At 36.7% G+C, this 24,592-nt stretch overlaps 1 pseudogene; it reads right to left on the bottom strand.

Annotated features, from left to right (window-relative positions):
* Positions 1-14,463, bottom strand: LOC144979033 (aromatic-L-amino-acid decarboxylase-like; annotated as a pseudogene).
* Positions 14,464-24,592: the final 10,129 nt, after the last annotated feature.

The raw sequence follows: 24,592 nt of genomic DNA, 5'->3' as shown, positions 1-24,592 counted from the left end.
GGCGTCAGCCGCAGTACAGGAACTCTTGAGTTAAGGTGAGGTGACTTGCTCAAGGCCACTTTGCGAAGCTGGCGATCGAGCTCGGTATTTTTCAGGTACGACGCAGATACAATACCACTGACCAACGCTTCCCCAGTTCTGCTCTCCTGATACATACGACTATGGTGGGAGAATGTGAGTAAAGAGCCTTTTCCAAGGACTCAACTCGAACCCAGGTTTTTCCGATCCGAAAGCGATTGTCATACCACAAGACGCACAATGCGTGTTTTATTTTTAGAGTACGACACTAACAGTACAACATTAACAGTACTTTAATTTTGAAGCAGACGAGACCCATGATGACTTCTATGGGGAATTCAAATCTTCCATCTGTCCGTAGAAGGTCCGCAAACTGATGAGCTCTGGAAATGTGCTGGTGGGATGTACATAAATATCATATGAGAAAATGAAGTGAAGAGAACAGCGCCAGAAGACAACAAAGAATAAATAATTTTTTCGCGGCGATGGGGGCTTGAACCGTAGCCATCATAAACTTATAGCCTGACATTGACCAAAAAAATACATCAAAAGACAAGACTTTGGCAACAAAAGACAACAAATCTTGAGTTGTATTCACTAGCTCAACCAATGAAATCACTTGTTTCCTTGAGCACTACTAAAGACACTCACAAAACGGTGCAACCCCCCCCCCCCAAAAAAAAAGAAAAAAAAATGACGTCAAACTCTAAGTCTTGGTGGGTTCTAGTGGCAGGCTTTAAGTTAATGCTCGAACCCGAATCCATACTCATACGACAAATCAGAGAGGGACGCTATGCATTCGATGCCATCCACAACTCCAATATTTTATGAGGCACTCGTAGGAAATGGTATGGATGTACTTTTGAGATATCATGGTTAATTAAAGGCGTTTACTCAAACATGTGATTGAAGTTTGTTCATTTTTTTGCATACTTTCACTAAATTTTGAAATATATTAATTTCGGCTTAAAACATTCTACCATAGTCGATAGGCTAATAATAATTTTCCGAGGACACTTTACACGTTCAAATGACGTTTTGTGAACATCGAATCTGTTTTTTATAAAATACTTTTTATAAAAACTTGAGCTTTTATATAGAGCAAAATAACTAATAGTGCTCAAAGCGCTTTACAAGAGAGAGAGAGAGAGAGAGAGAGAGAGAGAGAGAGAGAGAGAGAGAGAGAGAGAGAGGGGGGGGGAGGGAGAGAAGGAGTTTATTTATGTGTGTGAGAGAATTGTGTATTGTTATTTGTGTTAAAGAATAGAATATGAAAGTGTAGGCGTGTGTGTGTGTGTGTGTGTGTGTTTGGGTGAATATATGCGAGAAAGAAGAGATAGGGAGAGAAGTAGAAACAAAGAGTGAGTGAGACAGGTATCGAATATGCATTTGTAAGAGAAAAAAGGAGAGAGAGAGAGAGAGAGAGAGAGAGAGAGAGAGAGAGAGAGAGAGAGAGAGAGAGAGAGATGGGGAAGACAGACAGACAGACAGACAGACGAACAGAAAGACAGACTGACAAACAAACATACTCACCCTCCTAATATACCCCTGAATTCCCTCGACTCCAAAAGATCTGAGAACAAACCACAATTTCAACGACCTAAACCGGCGACCCAGAGCAATTTGCCAGTGCTGGAATAGAAGGTCATAAAACACGATTACTCATTATTATTCTTTATCTGGCTGTATCTCTTCTAACCCACTATATATATATATATATATATATATATATATATATATATATATATATAATATATATATATATATATATATATATATATATTCTGAGTTACTTTCTGTCCATGTTTTGAATGGGATGACTTGGTTTTTCCCTGGCCCTTGCTGGAGTCCTTGTCTGAGAGGGAAACCGTCAAACGTATAGTGTTGTTTTTTGTATGGTGATAATATTGTTTTCCTTGCAAGTCATATTTTTCATCATTGGTGTTTTGAACAAGTGGGATCATTTGCTGGTGTCTGAATGAGGCTATTTGGTGATCTCAAACTAAGTACACTGAGAGTATGTTATTACAACCCATATCTGTTCCCTGTGATTTTGGTAGGTGATAACTTTACCTTGTAAATCATCTCTCTATTTTTGTTTTTAATATATCTTGTCAACATTTGAGTGTAATCCTCTTAGCGGGATTCTTTGCTGTCGGAATGAGACTATTAGGTGTGCGGCTATGTGGTCTTGTTGTATGACCCTTGCTTTCGGATCGCAAGGTGCTGGGTTCGAGCCTCGCGCTCGGCGCATAGTTGAGTCCTTGGAAAAGGCTCTTTACTCACATTCTCTCACCGTACTCGGGTGTAAAATGAATACCTAGCCGTTAACAGCGTTGTCTTTGTCCGAAAAATTATAATATCGCCTAACCCATTGTAAAGCGCTTTGAGCACATCTTGTGGATAGTGCCCTATAAAAAATGCTCAATTTTTAAATTAAAAAAAAATCTCAATCTAAGTATATTCATGTTAACCCCTGGAATCTATATCTGTTCCCTGTGGTTTTGGGAGGTGATAACTTTACCTTGTAAATTTATTGTCTAAATGGGACTATTAGGCGATCACAAACTAGATATGTACATGTTTGGAATCGACAGGTTATCTCAAACTAAGTGTATTTATGGAAGACTGTCATACAGGGGGCACTGTGTAGGGACATAGGCGAAGATGAAGACAAAAAAAAAAACTATGGCAAGACAACATCAAAGAGTGGACAGGCCTGGATCTTAATAGCCTACTGGAAAAGGCCAGATATCGTGACGAATGGCGTAAGGTTGTGAAGTCTGCATCCAACATGTCCCCGACGCTCAGCTGGTCACGGGAATGAGTGAGTGAGTGAGTGAGTGAATGTTTTGTTTTTAATTTTTTAAAGGTTTTAAGGCGCTTGCAACACATTTAGATTATATCAGCGCCAGTAAAAAGGAAGAAAGTGGGGTAGTAAAAAGTTACAATTAAAGCACCCAAGAAAAAGTAAGACAAAGGGGAACTGGAAACAAATAGGGATCAGATGTAGATTCCAAGAGCATACCACCAATGTACTTAGTTTGAGATCACCTATAAGTCTCATCCGGACACAAACACAAAATCCAACAAAGAGGAATACACTCAAATGCTTATATTATATATTCAAAATAACAAATATGATAATACATAACAGAGAAATAAATTACAAGGAAAAAAATGTCATCTACCAAAACAATAACTATACATTTGACTGTTTCTCTCCCAGCGCCAGGACAAAACCAAGTAATTTCATTCCGAGACAAAGACAGAAAGCATGTTGGAAAACAGATATAAGGAGATAGAAGACACAGTATGGACCTCCCTGCCCGCTATGGGAGGTCAGGATCACCCACCCAGAGTGAGTGAGTGAGTGAGTGAGTGACTAGTATCTTACCCTGTAATCAGGAACTTTTCCCTGGTCTTGATGTTTGAGGTATATAGGATCGACATCAAAGGCTTCCACGAGATAGGAACTGTGTTGGATCCTGCAATTGTTACAAATTTAAGACATTTATATACATATGGATAAGTTATCAGTCAGAGAACCACTAGACCCATTATATAGGTTTATATAGTGTTAAACGGACAATAGCAATTGCTTGCTATATTTTGGATAAAACGCCGGTTTATCTTAAAGTACTTTTCGACAAAAATCCAACAGACCCAGCTACCCATTCACTGCTGGGTGAACAGAGGGTCAGAAGAGAGTCTCGACTGCACCCGGGATCGATCTTGGTTCCTTTGCGTGTGAATCGAGTGTTCTACCAACTGAGCTAACGGGACTACAATTGGAGTCAACCTAAGATAAAACAGTTGAGCAAGATTTTTAAAAAAGATCTTTTTCAAGGGAAGCAACTTTCGAAATCAAAATTAGTGATAGGTAAAAGTCCAGTTGCCTACCCTGATCATGAAAATCGTGTCTCGACTATAATTTAATGAATGATGCAAGCATTTTCTTTTATTTTTTTTTTATTTTTTTTTTTTTTTGCTGGTGGGCTTTTTTTTTTAGCCTACATATTTTGATGTACAATTATTTATTATTGTTCTCTCGTCGAACAACATTCAAGTGAACTGAAAATATGGCAAATTAAGTGTTTTTTTTAACAAAAATCAATAGACCCAACATTATAATTTACTTTTTAAAAAACAAACTACTCTTTCTTACTTTTTAAAGATGCTACGTGAGGCTATGTAGTCTAGTGGTATGACACTCGACTTAATATCGGAAGGTTCTGGACTCGAGTCCCGAGCGGCGCAGAGTTGAGCAAATACTCTTTACTCACATTTTCTCTCACTGTACTCAGGTGTAAAATGAGTACCTGGGCGTTACAGCATTGGCTCTTTCCCAAAAAAACTATTGTAATATCGCCTATCATGCGTCACGTCTCGTCATACATGGCATGTGTTGTTGATGACTAGGGACCCTTTGCAAATCGCTTTGAGCACGTTTAGTGGACAATGCACTAGTATGTAAAAGCTCAGGCGTCGAGAAATGTCACATTAAGTGTTTTATTAAACATCAATTTAGCTAACATTATAATATGACCTTTAAAGATAAAAACCCTTACCACATGATACATAGATAAACATCAGTTTGTGAGGACTAACGTTAAATGTCTCTATTATTTGTTTTTTAAACGTCAATATAGCCATCATTATATATAATCAAAGACACATAATATTTTCTTGTACTTTAAAGATAAAACCCTCCTTACCACATGACGGATAAATCGAAATGGGTCAACATCAACTTGTGAGGATTAACACTAAACGTCTCTGCATGCTGTAATAAAGAATGGAGCCTAAATCAGATTGTGACAGAAAATCATAATATCATGATGATGGTGATGATGATGATGATGATGATGATGATGATGATGATGATAATGATGATGATGATGATGATGATGATGGTGGTGGTGATGATGATGATGATAATGACAATAATAATGATAATGACAACGACGACGACGACGATGATGATGATGATGATGATGATGATGATGATGATGATGATGATGATGGTGGTGGTGATGATGATGATGATAATGATAATAATAATGATAATGACAACGACGACGACGACGATGATGATGATGATGTTGATGATGATGATGATGATGATGATGATGATGATGATGATGTTGATGATGATAATAATAATAAATGATACTTGTTGAACGCTTTCCACGAACCAAACATTTCAAAGTGCTTTACATGTACTGAATTACGTTGTGTACACAATTAGTCAAAATCAAACATGGAAACAAAATACATACTGCTAATGACTTCTAAGTGAATGGGGGGGGGGGGGGGGGGGGAGGGGGGGGGGAGAATAGGGAATAGGAAAAACTTCTCGACTGCACCCTGGACCGAAACTGGTCCCTTTGATTGTGAGGAAGGTCCACTATCCACTGATATATCTTTACCCCACCCCCATGCGATTGAGAAAAATAATAAACTCCAAATGCGAAAATCGCCTCACCTCCACCCCCTCCATTAGGTATCTGAATTCCGGACACACAAAGGCAGACCCAGCATATGCAGCATCGACATGCAACCATATTTTCTCCTGAGTACCTTGAGTAGAGAAAACAGTATAAGTCACTTGTTGCTGGCAGCACTGATTTGAGTCTTGGGAAAGACTGGTTACTCAGATCATAATATTTTCTGACCATACCCAGCCTGTACCAAAGTTATTTCTGTTGGAAATAAAAATTGCAATGTCGCCTGACCTAAATTTTAAGTGTTTTTTATTGGCTAAGAAGCTTCTGTACAGCGCTTTGAACTCATTTTTACTGGAAATTTTTAAACATTTGTTTTTAAGGATTTTACGGCGCTTGCAACACATTTAGGTTATAGCAGGGCCAGTAAAAAGGAAGAAAATTGGATCGTCGAAAGTTCTAGAATTACAATTAAAGCACACAAGAGAAAGAAAGAAAGAAAGAGAGAGAGAGAGAGAGAGAGAGAGAGAGAGAGAGAGAGAGAGAGAGTAAGACAAAGGGGAAATGGGAACAAATAGGGATCAGATATAGATTCCAAGAGCATACCATCAATGTACTTAGTCTGAGATCACCTATAAGTCTCACCCAGACACAAGCACAAAATTCAACAAAGAGGAACACACTCAAATGCTTACATTTCATTATACACTTAAAAATAACAAATATAATAATACATAACAGAGAGATGATTCACAAGGAAAAAATATCATCTCCCAAAACAATAACTATGCATTTGACTGTTTCCCTCCCAGCCAAGGACTCCGGCCAGGGTCGGGACAAAACCAAACAATCTCCTACCAAGACAAAGACAGAAAGCATGTTGGAAAACAGATATAAGGCGATAGAAGACACGGTAAGTACCTCCCTGCCCACTGTGGAGGTCGGGAACCCCACCCAGTTAGTGGACATTAAGTTTTTACAAAGCTAAATGCCGTACTCTGGAAAATCACGTATTTAAAGATTTGGCCAGAAAACTGGTCCTTCAAACGTCGATCAATAAAAAATGACCATCATCCGGCAAAACCTCTCTAGCATGGGACTTTATCTAAGACTTCCCGAAGTCTCAGGTTTGAAATCATTTTCCAAGATGAAGCTCGTTTAAATCGATCGATATTTGAAGGACAGGTTTTGTGGCCAAATTTTAAATACTTGAATTTCCAGAGTACGGCAATTAAATGGTTTTAAAAAGTTAATATTGTTTTATTAACGTTTTATCACCAAACTTACAAATGGGGCCTATTTTGGCAATGTCGTCAAAGGAACAGGTAGGTGTCGTTCCTAGAGTGGCACAAATCTGCGACGAGACAAATGAGAATCTTAGTTTCAGAGACCATATCATATCATGATAATGATTTATTTATTTAATACATGCAACAGCTTCCATACCGAACGAAAATACCAAACACGGAACATTTTGGGCTCAAAACCCTTCTTAAGTCAATCACAAAAAGCGATGAAAACATAAATGCTGAATATTTTTCTGCCCTCGATCTGATTATTTTGAGTAATGTATTTATGTTTTCATCGAGTTTTTTATGTTGTTGGCTGAAGAAGGGTTTTGAGCCCAAAACGTTTGATAATTTGTTCTTTGTTCTTCTTTTTTTTTTTTTGAAGCTCTTATATTCATTTTGTTCATTGCCTTTTAGAGTTCAAGAATACTGCAATATTAACAAGTTAACGACTACGTTCGCAACCTACAACGATCGACGAACGAAATGAAAGAAAACGAAGATCTGTCCTCTGAAGACTGATCCTCATTTTGTTCCATTCGTTCGTCGATCGTTGTAGGTTGGGAACGTAATAGTTAACTTGCTATTAACCTCTTCCTTACCAGCCATAGGAAAATCGTCACATTCGTTACGATCCAACCAGCACTTTTATCATTCAGATTTCTCTTGTAAATCACACAATTTAAAAAAAAACATTTTTTAAAGCTATAAAACGTGACACTGTGTTGTAGAGTTTATTTTGCTGATCAATATTATGCATACTAGAATGTATTTGTTGCTTTTCTGTTTGAGTATATTTTTGTGTTGGGTAGGTATGACATTTTGGGGAAAATTCTGAAAATGCTGGTAGGGATTAAATTATTTACCGTATTTTTTGGTAATACTCACGAAAAAGGGTATCAGCCCATCTTCCTTGTCCTTCATCACCGCGTTTCTAAAGGTTTCACCGTCCAGTCTGACAAGTCATCGGACTCCAACTTTCTCATCTGTACCGAGGCGAGAAGGCCTGCCCGGTGGACGGAAGAATTGGCCTGGACAAAACAGTTAAAATATAACCAATTAGGAAGTTAACGATTTCATTCGTGGAAGAAAACGTAGATCTGTCCTCGGAGTCTAAGAGACACAGATCGTCGTTTTCTTCAACGTCGTTCGTCGTCGGCTGTAGTTCGGGAACGGAATCGTTAATTTGCCCTCGTCTTAACAAGTAAACTAACGTATTCCGTTCTCTACCTATTTGGTCTTGTGATATGATACTCGCGTTCGGATCGGAAGGATCTGAGTTCGAACCTTGCACGCCGCAAATTCGAGTCCTTTGAAAAGGCTCTTTACTCACATTCTCTCATTGTACTCAGGTCGTTTAAAGCGTTGTCTCTGTCCGAAATAAAATGTTATAATGCCAATGGGTCTTGTCACGACCCAAATGTTAAGTGTTGCTGTTGGCTAGGAACCCATTGAAAAGCGCATGGAGCACGTTTAGTGAATATTGCCCTATATAAAAGCTCAATTTTTTTTCCACCGATTTCAAATTTCAATATCTAGCGAAATGCTTAAAATGGATTGATAAAAAACCCCACAAAACGTTCATAAAATATACTGGTGGATTACAAAACATAAATAACTCTAAACAAGTTAGTAGTTTGACCATTCTTGAGGGATAGTTGAGTCCTTGGAAAAGGCTCTTTCCTCACATTCTCTCACCGTACTCAGGTGTAAAATGAGTACCTGGCCGTTGACAGCGTTGTCTTAGTCCGAAAAATTGTATTATCGCCTAACAGGCGGCACGTCCCGTCCTACATCTTAAATGTTGCTGTTGACCAAGGACCCCTTGTAAAGCTCTTTGAGCACATTTAGCGGATATTGCGCTATATAAAGCTCAATTTATTTAATTTATTAGAATTGCAGCTGCTGCTAGATAATGGAAATCAGGAGGAAAAATGAAAGCAATACAGTTCCTAATTAAGAAATTAAGGAGCAGGCATCAGTGTAAGTTAAAGATCTGAACAAGTGTGTATGGAAGGTGCCAGACAAAGCAAGAAAGAAAAATACAAGAAAAAAACATCCCAAAACATCAGTCCACCTCGACTGGGGATCGAACCTCAGACCTTCTGATTACCGGTAATCAGAAGATCTGAGGTTCGATCCTCAGTCGAGATGGACTGTTTTTTTGGAATGATTTTTTTTTCTAGTATTTTTCTTTCTTGTTTTGTCTGGCACCTTCCATACACACTTGTTCAGATCTTTATAATACAGTTCCTATTCTTACCTGATCGGATGAGTAGCATACAAGCTTGGATATGATCTCATAGGATGTCATCTCGGGGTTAGCTGCTTGTATTTCCGTCACCTTTTTGTTCCTGGCAGCCAGAACACACAGGAAAACGGCCTCACTGGCTGCTGTCTGAAATACGAGGTCATGGTCAAATTGAAAGCTATTTTTTTTGGCCTTTCGTCTAAAAACGATAACATCTTATTGTGGGTACAGATGTCAAAAGCTCTATACCAGCCAATCTGTCCCTTCAGTTTCTCTCCTCACCCCCCCCCCCCCTTTCTTCCCTCTTCATCTAACCCTTTGTTTCATTACCTTCGCTGATTGACACCACCTCCCTGACCTTCTCCAGAAATATACTTTGCGACAGATTAATGTCCTATCGAAAAGGTAGAAAAAATAGCTATTGTACGTTTCATGCTATAGAAACCGGGATAATCTCCGGTTAGATGAACCTAATAGCCCTGAAGGACTACTTTATATTTTATCTTTCTTCCCCCCCCCCCCTTTTTATATCTCACCTGAATGACACCACCGCCCTGACCTTTTGCAGAACGAAGAAACTGTGAAGGCAACCCTATCATCTGCCCTGGCTATTTTTCACCGTGGTACTTCCTTAATCTTAATCTCTCTCTCTCTCTCTCTCTCTCTCTCTCTCTCTCTCTCTCTCTCTCTCTCTCTCTCTCTCTCTCTCTCTCTCTCTCTCTCTCTCTCTCTCTCTCTCTCTCTCTCTCTCTCTCTCTCTCTCTCCCAAACCACAAAACTTTCTCTCCTCCCTATAACCAACTTCTCATTGTCTCACCTGAATGACTCCACCGCCCTGACCTTCTCCGGAATGCAGGAACTGTGACGGCAACCCTATCATCTGCCCAAGCCAGTCTGTTGACAACATTTCTAACTCTGTACATGCTGGACTTGCAGCCTAAATAGATAGAATTAGATGGACACTTGTAGGCGCAATTCTCATAACTTAACTTCAGCCTTATATAGAGCAACATCTACTAAGAGTACTCAAAGCGCTTTACAAAGGGTCCCTGAACAACAGCAACGCGAAGCATATAGAACGATTAAGCGATATTACATTTTTTTTCAAACAGGAACAACGCTGTTTCCGGCCAGGTAGGTACTCATTTTACACCCTTTTTCTTTGGTGAGATATAATTGTGAATAAAGAGCATTTTCGAAGGACACAACTAGACGTCGAGTGATCTCAAACCCAGGACACTCCGATCGAAAGCGAGCGTCATACCACAAGACCACATAGCCGCACATATCGCTTCACCACGTTCGGCACGTTGCAATATATTCAATGTATTTTTTAAGAAGGCAATATGAATACAATTTTTTATTTTTTTTAAATACAAAAATATATCCTTCAGGTCAAGTAATATTATGTTCTGGGTGTAATGCATGGGAAACAACTGCGCAATTGTTATGGGGTATGTAGTAATGACAGAGTTATGTCCCATGCAATGTTATCTTGTCTGGGCAAGTGAAAGCCCGTGTTGATTCTTATGTAACTACTGAACATGGTGTAATAAAATGGTCACTATATAAACTCCATAGTATCGACGTATTTACAATAATCTATAATGGGATTGTTGATTTCCTTCGTCTGACATCGACATTGTATTTTGTATTCATTCAACCCTAATCTAAATTTAAATGGAGAAAAGCTTGTACGGCTATGTGGTCTTGTTTCTATAACACTCGCGTTCGGAGCAGAAGGTCTAGGGTTCGAGTCCCTCTTTGAGTGGCGCATAGTTCAGTCCTTGAAAAGGGCTCTTTTCTAACATTGTCTCAACGTATTCAGGTGTAAAATGAGTACCTGGCCGTAATCAGTGTTGTCTCGGCGTCATGTCTTGTTCTATATGTTTCGTGTTGCTGTTGGCTTGGACCCCTTGTAAAACCCTTTGAGCACGTTTAGTGGATGTTGCGTTAATCCTCAAACTTGAGGTTTTTAATCAATTACCAGTGTTGCCTCTATTACAAAAATTGTAATATCGTCTAACAGATTTCTTGTCTCGTCTCGTACTACAGGTTTGGTTTCATGTTGCTGCTGGCCAGGAACTCCTTATAAAGTGCTTTGAGCACGCTTAGTGGGTATTGCGCTATATAAAATCTCAAGTTTTTATGTTTTTCTTGTTGTTTTATTGTTCAATAAATCCACTTAAAACGGTCATGTTTTTTAAATTTCCTATAATAATTTTAAAGAAATTATGATAGCAGACATTTTATTGATGGTAGCCATGTCTCTTACAATTGAAAATCTCATGAATCCAACATTTTAAAATAACAACAACAACAAAAACCCAATGAAATAAAGACAATAAAAATAAGTACAGGGTGGCCTAGAAAAAAACAACAAAAGACAAACAAACAAAAAACAAAATACAAAAAACAAACAAACAAGAAACAAAAAAAAAGAAGGAAAAACAAGAAACAAAAAAAAACCAAAAACCCCCCACCAATACATTATATAAAAAAAAAAAACAAATACTCACAATACTCACAAAATTTTGAATATAATATTATGTGATTTGATTTCTTTTTTCTTCATAGTAAAGGATATAGCTAGTACGAAGTTGACATCACTCAGGTCTTGGTTATTGTTATTTTTGCCACCCATGTTGATGAGTAATTCTCACTAAACTGTATTAACCAGACTATATAAACTTTCAAGATTCCACATAGTTTTGTGTTTTTGTTCGTTATCCAAATGGATGGCAATGTTGTGAGTTGCTTAGCCAAGCACACACTATCTATAGAAATACATTCCATGCCCGAAAGATTAGAGTAATCGTCATTCCCTAAAATATAGTAGATGGGAGTTCTTTATCCAAAGTTCCTTAACGTTAAACAGAAAGTAACATTTGGTTGTCACCTTTTATATGGGACTATACAGCCGTACTTGGAAAACCCATAATATGGCCCATCGTCTCAAAACAGTATTATGTTGGAACGAACCATATGCTTGAAAGCCGAATTAAATGTTAAACTGCTCAAAAATATAAATTATTGGCATGAGAACCCTAAAACATGCTATCCAATAAAACATACAAACTCTACACAAGTCTGATATTTCTGGCTATAAATTCGATTTTCAACATATTAACCTACCCGACTTAATACCGTTTTGAGACGAAGGGTCAAATACTTTAAAATTTGGCCAGAAAACTCGTATTTCAAATATTGATCGACTTAAATCACCCTCATCTTGGCAAAAACCTCTCAAACCTGGGACTTATTTTCAATTATGCTCAATTGTGCAAAACTGGAGAAAAAAAAATCAAAATCTTAACAAAACAAAAGCAAACAGGCTATGTGGTCTAGTGGTATGACACTCGCTTTCGGATCGGAAGGTCATCCTGGGTTCGAGCCTCGCCCTCGGCGCATAGTTGAGTCCTTGGAAAAGGCTCTTTACTCACTTTCTCTCACCGTACTCAGGTGTAAAATGAGTACCTGGCCGTTAACAGCGCTGTCTTTGTCCGAAAAATTGTAGTATTGCCTAACAGGCGTTATGTTCCGTCCTACATGTTAAATGTTGCTGTTGACCAGGGACCCCTTGTAAAGCGCTTTGAGCACATTAAGTGGATATTGCGCTATATAAAGCTCAATTTTTTAATTTTTTTTTAAACATACAAATAAACAAAATTACACTCTAGTATGTTTCTATCTATTATGTCGTCTGAAGAACATCTCTAACCATTTAATGAGGATATAAATTGCCTATCTCAAGATTCCTAACGATGAATTTGAACTGGAGTTCCAATTTAGCTGGTTTGCTATGCAATGATTTTTTTTACACTAAAGACAAGTGATCCTGGGGGTCCCGATAGCTCAGTTGATAGAGCACTCGCCCCCCACGCAAAGGGATCAAGATCGATCCCGGGTTCAGTCGAGATTTGTTTTGCTTTCCACCAAACCCCACCCCTTCTCCCCCCCCCCCTGTCCACCCAGCAGTGAATAGGTAGCTGAGTCTGTTAGTTAGATTTGGTACAAAGTACTTTGCGATATACTAGCGTCCTATCCAAAGGATAGCAAGAAATTGCTTTTGTCCGTTTCACGTTATAGAAACCGGGATGAACTCCGGCTCCGTGTGCCCAATGGCTCTGGAGGAAAAAAAATGACAAGGGATCTCTGAGATAGTTTTTGGTAATAGCTCTTCTTGTATTGTGCGGCTATGTGCTCTTGTGGTAGCCAATAACACTCACGGTCGGATTAGAAGGTCTAGGATTAGAGCCCCGCTTTAAGCGGCGCATAGTTGAGTCCTTGAAAAAGGCTTTCACTCAAATTATCTCACCGTATTCAGGGGTATACTGAGTACATGGCAGTTAAAAACTTTGTCTCGGTACGAAAAAAGGAAAGTAACATATCCCCTAACAGGCGGAATGTCCTTCATGATAACTGTTGCTGTTGGCTAGGGATCCCTTGTAAAGCGCTTTGAGCACGTTAGTGGATATTGCTCTATAAAAAGCTCAAGTTTTTATTCCCCAATAATAGCTTGTAACAAAATTCTCATTTTTGCTTGTTTCAAAAGATAGTATGCGCTTGGCTAAGAAGCTCATAACATTGCCAACCGGAAGTATAACGGACCAACACACACAACTGTGTGTATCCATGAACGTTTATAGTCGGGTTAATACAGTTCAGTGAGCACTACTCATAAACGCGGATGGCAAAAAACAATAACAAAGACCTGAGTGACGTCATCTTCCAACTATCTATTGTAATCGTCTTTCATGTTATAGTAGACAAGTCAATGTCTCAGAGATATCTAATCAATTTTGGCAACACTGCCGTACTCTGCAAAATCCATATTTTGAAATTTGGCCAGGAAACTCGTCCGAAACGCGAAGGGCCTCGGGGATCCTACTATTAGAGCAATAATCATTCCCTAAAATGTAGTGGATGTAGTTATTTATCCAAAGTTCTTTAACGTTAAGCGGAGAGTAACATTTGATTGCCACCTTTTACACAGGACTATAATACTGCCGTACTCTGGAAAAACCCATATTTAAAAATTTGGCCAGAAAAACTCGTCCTTCAAATATCGATCGATTTAAATGACTCTCATCTGGCAACAAACTCTCAAACCTGGGACTTTGCGAAATTTGGTGACCAGGCATCGTGTTTCGTTTCACATGTTACGTTTTGCTGATGGTCATGGACTCATTTTGTTTAGCGCTTTAAGCACTGCGCTATATAAAAGCTCATTTAATTTTTTTGAAAAGCAACTCACACCGGGCATAATGACTCTGTTGACGTCAGCCATAATCTCATCCCATGATTCACCCTTCTCAGGCGCATGCGCCGGAAGCATGTCGCGCAGGTATCCCGGCACCACCTCATGACACACCTTCCGGTCTCGTATATTGTCGTGGTAGTCTGCGATGTAGTCCACCATCTCTTTTCCTCGCCGCCTGAACTCCGACGAGTCCATTTTGAACCTGTGAGATAGATATTTGTAATAATATAATATTTTTTTGGAAGTTTTATTGTGGCGTAGTTGCACACATATGTAATGGCTTATGATCGCATAGTGGTGTTTTTGATAGATGGTAGTATTATCCTTTGCGTCGTGTTGTAGATGTTAATAATGACGAAAGAGTTCAGGGGTCGGTGATGATAATTGAATGCACAACATCAAGACATTCAAATAAAAGTCCAGATTCCAAGTTTCATTTCTTACAGTTTTATTTGTTTGTGATAAATTCAAAATCCAAATCATGATAAATTCCAAATCCAAATCAAATAGCATGGTCATAATTCAATCAGTTTCATAAATTCCAAATCCGTAAAATCAGTCCACATGTAAAGTCAGTTTGCCTAAGTAACCATTTTCAATATACGTGGAATATTTCTAAGTCCGTAAAAGCAAATAAATGATGGTGAGCACAAAAGGTTTAAAGTGTGCAGCTCATGGTCAAGTTGAATGCAGAATTCTAATAATAATCCCGTTTTCCTCGAAACATCCTCTTTTATCCCTATCAAAATTTTACCCACAGTTCCATTGTTTCCACGCCCCCTTGCAGTTATTGACAGTTCCCTGTCAGTCTATAATCCAACCCCTAAGAGTAAGACCAAATCATAATCAAACCTGAAACGTCAATTCCTACATATTGATGTTAAACCCCGCCTTTTATGATATAACATTATTTTGATAAATGCCCCTTTCACCTGTTTCAACACCCCTAAACCAATTTAAGAATGATTGATTAAATAGTACTCAACATGATAACCTATCCATTAACTTGGACACAAAACGGTCTCAAGTAACCTGGACATAAAACTGCCCACACGTGTCATGCACTGACCAAACTTAACTGATATGCCTGCACTATGTACTCACTAAACCCATTTGCTGATATATATAATCGACAGTTTTGCACCAAATTTCTTAGATAACCTTTTGCATAGGCTTACTCTCTTACATACGCCCCTTTCTTAGAATTTAAATTGACTTAAAACAATTTCAATTTAAAAAATATAACAGTAAGAGATTAAATATATATCTAATGTCGAACTAAAATGCAATAAACAAATGTAAGAAATAATCTATATTTTTTAAAATGACAAATACTTATACCAGTTAAACATTTAACAACTTTAAACTTTAAATTCAAAAACACCAAAGTTGATTACAACATTCATATATATCGATTATAGGTTTTAAAGTATTAAATTCACAAACATCAAATTTGATTACAACATCTAAATAGATATATATCGATTATAGATTCTTTTTTCTTTCAAATTACAACATCAAATCTATCAAAAAGAGATTAAAATTTAGATTTACCAACACCAAAATTGATTAAAACATTTATATTTATCGATTAAACTTTTTTAAAGTATTACAACATCGACAGTAAGATATCATTTATTTAAAAATTCAAAGAAAAAGTATCTTTTCACCTTAAATTCCATCTTCATAGCAATAAAAGTGTTTAATTCTCGTCATATCCCATCACACATACATATTATTGCGTGAAAAAGGATGGTTCAATTTCCATTTGTGATATACTCACGTTATCTTATTCAATCTCAAATTCAACTCTATACGACATGGGTGATAATCTCAGCTTCCATGTATGTCTACTCATTTACTGTCATCTCAAAACCAATACCTTGTATATTCCCTTATATTGTATGATTCCATTGAAACAACATTATTACATTAATTCCAACTTATAATATGTGGTACAAATAATATTTCATAGACATCTAGATTCAAATACGAAGAATTATATTTCAATTAGTAATAAAAAAATATTTAAAAATAAATCATAATAATAACATTATCATCATTTTAAAATTCAAGTTGAAGTTATTATCATTCATTGTTCATTGTTGATGTTTCAATTTTTTAAGCTTTTTAAGTCATCAAGGTGTAGTTTACAACTACATTGATATCAAATTGTTCTTTGTGGTCATCCATCAGAGGTCACATTTATCAGTAATCCGTTCGTTTTGAGAATGGTCATCCTGTAAAAATTGTCAATAATTGTTAATTAAGTCATTGTCTCCATTTAGAATGAGTTTTCATGTAATGAAAAAAAAATATATCAACTATAAGAGTTGAGGTGATTGTATCTAGTCTACGTGTTGCATTGTTGTGTGTGTTGTGGTCACTGAATAGCCCAAGTGTCATAAATTCACTTTATTTATTGTTAATTAATTAAAAACTTTTTCCTCTGTAAATGTCTTAGAATTATCACAATAATGTCTTCACATTCAAATATTTAGCGTTGAATAAATAATCAAACAATAGTCTATCCGGCTTGTTCACATCACATATTTAGTGTTTGTAAATAATCAGTCATTAGTCTGTCCGACTTATTCATATTTAGTACAGTGTAAATAACTAAATAAGTAAAATCTAACATAGTATGTGATTGTGGGCTGTTACTAAAGTGACCAACTTTTGCAAGTAGTGTGTTGTATTTGTTCGAGTCTTTTGAATTGGGACGAAAAAAGACTCTACAGGTAGCAAACGTATGCTTAACCTGTTGGGTTGTTTCTTGGTCTTGTGACGTCGCTGTAATCCATTCATCTCCGGCATCTGGGTCGATTCTCCTCGTAGATATTTGTGGTTGTCTTGTGTATACGTTGAGTCTCATTGTAGATGAAATTGTAAAAATTCAAGATTAACTGTGTGCGAGATCTTGAATTTAAATGAAGTTTGACTTATCCAGCAAGTCAAAAGAAAGTTGTGAACTCAGCCATGTGTTGACAAAGAGTTCGTGTGTAGTAGTCGACAGAGGTCGTGTGTTGTAATTGTCTGTGTTTGTTGATCGAGTTTTGATGAGGTGGCATGTGAGTACACACCAGGTAGATGATGTAATCTGTAGAGTACCGGTGGGTGACGTGAGTCCAAACACCAGGTAGATGATGTAACAATAACGTAGTCTAGTAGTGTATGTAGTAGGGTCGAATAAGGTCAACAATATTTTCGTTATTTGAACGCAGGTTGTTGAATATCATACGATAATGAATCCAAGGAAATCGCTCATGTGGCGTTTTGCGATACTTTTTCCTGCATTGTCTTATATATATATATAGCCTTTATCTTTTACAATGATACTAAGACAGGCTTTATTATAATATTCAATGTTTATAAGTTGTAGATATGGGTGCTGCACACTTGTATATTGACATAAGTTTAAATTTGAATACGCTCACCACTGAATATGATGGAAGTAGTATTGTTCACAATTGGACATCATTTTTGTAAAAACAATCGTATCTTGAACGTTTATGTAATTATTGACATCGTACATCGTTGGGTATTGTTGTCGTAGAAGTAAATACAAGTAATCCAATTGTTCAATAAAGAATGTAAATATAAAAAAGGTTCATGGAAGAAATCTGTGTTGATACAGATATTATTTTATGAATTCTGTCAAGTTTGTATAAGTTGAAAGGTACGTTGTAATTGAGGTTGCTGTGTAGTTTGTAGTCTGTAGATTGTGTTGATTCTGGACGTATCAATGACGTAGTGGTTGTCGAGATTGTTACTCCATTTCAAGGTATCCGTGGATAGACCAAAGGGATTAGGACATTTCCCGACCTCTGTTGTGGTTGTGTTTGAGTTGGCTCTGTCGTTGCCATCAGCGTTCCCGTTATGACTGATGTTTTCAAGTGTCCTCTTTCGTGATGACTGTATAATGTTTTAGTGTAAACACTACTTCTACCTTTGATTAACTCGAATTATTCCCCTTAGAAAATCCCTAATTTAATGAACTATGATCTTGTTTATTTTATCATTATTATTGGTGTTATCGTAGCACTTCCTACCATTTCAATTTATTGCTGAATGATTACACACTTAAGATTTGACAATTGAACATAACTTCTTCTTCAACTCAGTTACAAATTTTATGATATAAATGTTAAATTCAAACCACGCAGTAAATATTGATTACAATTACAACAGCAAATTGAGAGGAGAAAAAGATGATAATCAAAATATTCGCAGTAACAATATACACTCTGCTCAATAAAAATTCAATGTCTCACACCTTTGCCCTCGGCTTATAAATAATATTCATATAACTCATTGCGACGTTATCTCGCGCCTCTTAATATAGCATTGATAATTGTGTGCGCTTTAACCACGCGCATCGTATTTATAAAAATTATCCGCCTTCTGTATCATTTCATAATGTTAAACCATGCGCTTTAATCAAAAGCAAAATAAAATATTCCCGAACGCCTCATTCCTGCGTCTCGTAATTTAAATCGTGTGCACTTTAATTACCGCGTCTTACATCACTGCGCTTATTTACCCACTATGCATTTACAGCATTTTACCATATGGGTTACTTATAATTCGCTGATTCTTAACAAGTTAACCACTTGTGTCACAAATATTATCAGCTCACATGACATAATGCATTTTCAATATTTTGTTATTCTTCCGTAATAACATTTTAACTCCAATTAAAAGACATCAGTCTTTCATAATAATTGATACTCCGTCATTTTATTTGTATTATCTGCTTTTAATTCTCCGACTTTAAACCAAAAGTCCGTTATTCCGTTATTATGAGAATATATCTCCTTTTAAAAATCACGATGAAACGCGTTTCAAAACAAAACAAAACAACAAACGATTGACTCATATTCCGCATAAATCATTTCAACTTAATTTTCGGTGATAAATCAAAATGTCTTATGTAATCTATAATAACGCCATGTCTCATTACAAATATATAATTAGCTCTGTTGTCGATTACTTGGCTGCGTTAACCACTCATTTATTACCAAGATAACAAACATATAAAAAACTTTGCTCTTTATCATGAACCCATGAATCTCAAAGAGTCAATATCAACCTACCAATTCATCCCTAACGACGGGAGAAAAATATAATCAATGATGTTGTAATATAACAATAAATACCATAAGACATTTTTCAATTATCAAAACTTAGAATTTACGTGTTTTTATTGCCATCGTCTTCTTGAGTCATTTTGACAGAAAATAAAACGTAACAACATTAAATAATGGACCAACTGTTTATGTAATTCCAACAGTAACATACAAAAATTGAAATAAAAATCGACACATCTTTGTTACTGATATTAACAAAACATTGCCATTAGCGGTACAAATTAATATTCGAAGATCTATTCCGAAACGCTTGATTGTAAGTAAACGCATTTTCATTTATTTTGAAAAATAAAACGCACTAAAATATTCATTTAAATTCTGCAATTTTTATTTTCATCTCTCTCTCTCTTCTTTTTAATTAAATAAAATACGTATAGCATCAATGCGTTATTATTATTATTATTATTATTATTATTTTGTCGTTCTATAATATATTGTTTTCACTTTTTAAATATAATATATTGCCCTATATATCTATATTTTTTTAAAATTTCCTTTTCTATCTGTGACTCTTAATTTAAATATTATTTAGTATATATTTTTTTAAATATCGTCTTTTGTCAGAATTTTAGGAATCATCTATAATTTCAATATTTTTTTTCATATTTCAATACAAAATAATTACACTAATTCACCTTCAAAATTGATATCCATTTTCTTTCCCAAATAAAACTATTTTCCTATCTGTTCACAATTTTTCACTTCAAAATTCGAGTCTCACAAAAACTTCAATAGATGTTAACAGTATACATTTCTTGTGTATCCATGGTTCGGAATAATAACATCTTTACATCCTGGTATCACGGCTCCAAATAAAGATATATAAAAATCCTGGTCACGGCACCAAATAAGATGCATAATGTGGCGTAGTTGCACACATATGTAATGGCTTATGATCGCATAGTGGTGTTTTTGATAGATGGTAGTATTATCCTTTGCGTCGTGTTGTAGATGTTAATAATGACGAAAGAGTTCAGGGGTCGGTGATGATAATTGAATGCACAACATCAAGACATTCAAATAAAAGTCCAGATTCCAAGTTTCATTTCTTACAGTTTTATTTGTTTGTGATAAATTCAAAATCCAAATCATGATAAATTCCAAATCCAAATCAAATAGCATGGTCATAATTCAATCAGTTTCATAAATTCCAAATCCGTAAAATCAGTCCACATGTAAAGTCAGTTTGCCTAAGTAACCATTTTCAATATACGTGGAATATTTCTAAGTCCGTAAAAGCAAATAAATGATGGTGAGCACAAAAGGTTTAAAGTGTGCAGCTCATGGTCAAGTTGAATGCAGAATTCTAATAATAATCCCGTTTTCCTCGAAACATCCTCTTTTATCCCTATCAAAATTTTACCCACAGTTCCATTGTTTCCACGCCCCCTTGCAGTTATTGACAGTTCCCTGTCAGTCTATAATCCAACCCCTAAGAGTAAGACCAAATCATAATCAAACCTGAAACGTCAATTCCTACATATTGATGTTAAACCCCGCCTTTTATGATATAACATTATTTTGATAAATGCCCCTTTCACCTGTTTCAACACCCCTAAACCAATTTAAGAATGATTGATTAAATAGTACTCAACATGATAACCTATCCATTAACTTGGACACAAAACGGTCTCAAGTAACCTGGACATAAAACTGCCCACACGTGTCATGCACTGACCAAACTTAACTGATATGCCTGCACTATGTACTCACTAAACCCATTTGCTGATATATATAATCGACAGTTTTGCACCAAATTTCTTAGATAACCTTTTGCATAGGCTTACTCTCTTACATTATTGGTTTTAGCCAACGAGTCTTGACCATAACACGACTTTAAGTGTGCTATTATCAAAAACGAGTGCCACAAACAGTAGTAGTAGTAGTAGTAGTAGTAGTAGTAGTAGTAGTAGTAGTAGTAGTAGTAGTAGTAGTAGTAGTAGTACGCTTCGTAGTCCGAATGACGCTTGCTGAGAATTATGTGATTCAGTCATGGTTGATAAGTATAGCTGCTCTCTCCATCCATGTTGTTAATTGTTTCCATTGGTCACGGTCCTGGGCCAGAGTTTTGAGGCTGTCAAGATCTTGTAGTGACTTTAGTACGGAGGGCACTGCAGTATTTCTTAGTTCTTCAGGGATTAATTTGGCCTCATCTGAATCCAGAAATTTCTGATATGTAGAGATTCTGGTTCAGGGTAGTTACTATTGATGTTAGTGGTCTCCCTAAATATTTGTTGCCATGAAGGAAATATTCTGTCATTGCAGTTTGGGCTGGGATGTTATCTTCTCGACGTAAGATGTGACCAAATAGCCTCCATCGCTGTTCCTTTATTATTGTACTCAGGCGTTGGACTCTGTTTTTTTGTCATAGAGATCAGTATCTTTACTTGTCTCTGGCCAACAATACAAGTTCAAAATTATAGTATTTATTTGGGCACGTTGAGATATTTCCTGCCTGCAATATCTTATATTTTACGCTCACTTAAGTAGAAGCTTTCCTAATGTTAAGAACGGAAAATAGTTGTAACAAATTTATAGAAATAATGAGAGTAACTACTAACTGGCATCGATTCAATGCAAGTACTCCCACCACATTGTCATACTTGCAAACCGGAAGATTGATACACAACCTACTTGCTAATTAATGTCCGTTCTATGGGATTTACAAAAACAAATTTGATTTTTCGATAAAACCATCATGATATCTAATCAATCTCATAACAGACGCAAACTACCTTCAAGCCAATTTTAAACGCCATGCAAAATTTGGTGACCAGGGGTTTCGGAACCTCAGTGTTACAAATAATCCAAATTGCAAAGATATTATGTGACAACCCTATCAAAACGGCTTTAGGTCGAGTGAATCAGATGACAAAAAAGAATTAAAAACCTCATCCAAACGATATTAGAACGGATGGATTAGGAGCAAAATATTATTTTATAGTCAAAACTATGACATTTGTTTGTTTTTACGGCGTTCGCAATAGGTCATTTAAATTGATCGATAGATGAAGGATGAGTTTTCTGGCCACATTTTTAAACACAAGTTTTTCCAATGTAAGTCTATTCACTGCTTCAACATATAATTTCAATTATCAACTTTTTAATCACTACGTCATAATACCAATGTTACACTATAGGTACATATATGTGAAACTAACACGGATAATGCAAACGGCTTTCTTACCTTGCGAATAAATATACCTTTTATGTTTCCTGGGGAAACGCAGAACTCTTTTGAAACTACAACAGATAATATACCCTCAAGTTTCTGACTTTCCAAGGAAATACAGAAATCTTTGGAAACTGAAAACAGATACTGCACACTTCGTGTTCTTGTGTTGCAAAAATAAATATATTTCCTAGGGAAAAAAACCGAACTCTTTTGCGACTAAAACAGATAATGCACACTTCTTGATTATATTTCCTAGGAAATACAGAACTCTTTTGTGTGTTTACTTGACGCCAAAAGTAGTTTAGTGCATGATGACAACATATGAAAAGGGAGTGGACTCCGTTTGACTTCCATGACATAACTCAACAATCGTCCTATGCCTTATCTTTGGTTATCTCAAACATGGAATCACGGCACACACTTTAGACTTTCTGAGACGTCTTCACCTATGGAACACATTTTACTGTAACATTTAGTGTATTGATGACGTCACGATAGCATAATGTCTGCCAATAGGATTAAATAATCTGAAGTCACGTCCGCCTAGCAACGAGCTGCTTGGTTCTAAACAAAGAAAATCGTTACTTTTTATTCTTCATGCTAGCTAGAACTTTTTCACATGTCATGCGATCAAAATGTATAAAAGTCAAAACATGATCAGATTTATAATGTTTTTCTCCTCTGGATACACGTTGACGGTCGTCGGAGAAGTATTTCATAAGGGCGTCCGCCATTGTTCCGATTGTTTAGAACCAGTTATTATGCGTCATTACGAGGAAAGTGACGTCACGACTTATGAACCCTATTGTGTGCCTTCCAATTAAAAAAAAATACTTGAGCTTTTATATAGAGCAAAATCCACTAAATGTGCTCAAAGCGCTTTACAAGGGGTCCCTGGTCAACAGCAACACTTAACATGTAGGACGGGACATGACAACTGTTAGGCGATATTACAATTTTTCGGACAAAGACAATGCTGTTAACGGCCAGATACTCATTTTACACCTGAGAACGGTTAGAGAATGTGAGTAAAGAGCCCTTTCCAATGACTTAACTGTGCGCCGAGCGAAGCTCGAACCCAGGAACTTCCGATCCAAAAGCGAGTGTCATACCACAAAACCACATAGCCGCACAATTTCGGTCCTCTCCTTTTCCACCATCCTGCACCATGTTGTTTTGGACCTTGTATAGTAAAATATAAGGAGTAAGAATGACTCTTATAAAAGATACAAAACAAATTATACGACGTTTCGGCTACTTTGGTCTTCTTCAGGTAAACAAGAAAAGCAAATCATACATGTTACATACATTGGCATTCTGGTTTAAACATTATAGGTAAAACGTGTGTGTGTGTGTGTGTGTGCAAGGGAAGAAGAAGAAGAAGAAGAAGAAGAAGAAGAAGAAGAAGAAGAAGAAGAAGAAGAGAGAGAGAGAGAGAGAGAGAGAGAGAGAGAGAGAGAGAGAGAGAGAGAGAGAGAGAGAGAGAGGTGAGCGACTCATATCTGATTGATAGAATTTAGTGAGAACTAATCATCAAAATGGCTGTCGAAGAACAATAACAAAGAGCTGAATGACGTCAATTTCATTTCACATAAACCGGTTGAGAAGAAGATGGGTTATACGAGTATATAATATTTAACTTATAGATAGTATTCGCTTGGCTAAGAAGCTCACAACATTGCCATCCGGAAGTATAACTGACCAACACACAAAACTGTGTGTATCCATGAACGTTTATTGTCTGGTTAATTACTCATAAACGCGGATGGCAAAATGCAATAACAAAGACCGGAGTGACGTCAACTTCGATCTATTATGTTCTAGGTCACAATGACAATCTAAGTTCCAATAGCGCTAATACTTGGTTGAGCACTCGCATCATACACAAAGGTATCGAGTTCGGGTGAAGTCTATATATTTGTTTGACCCCCCTCCCTCCTTCCCCGGTACACCCAGCAATGATTGGGTAGCTGGGTCTCCTAGATCTGGTGGGAGGTAC

Source organism: Berghia stephanieae, chromosome 8, assembly GCF_034508935.2.
Source record: "Berghia stephanieae isolate SIO BIC M18660-M18661 chromosome 8, UCSD_Bste_1.3, whole genome shotgun sequence".
Classification (NCBI taxonomy): domain Eukaryota; kingdom Metazoa; phylum Mollusca; class Gastropoda; order Nudibranchia; family Aeolidiidae; genus Berghia; species Berghia stephanieae.
The sequence above is the reverse complement of the archived record's forward strand: the minus strand, read 5'-3'. Positions and strand labels throughout refer to the sequence as shown.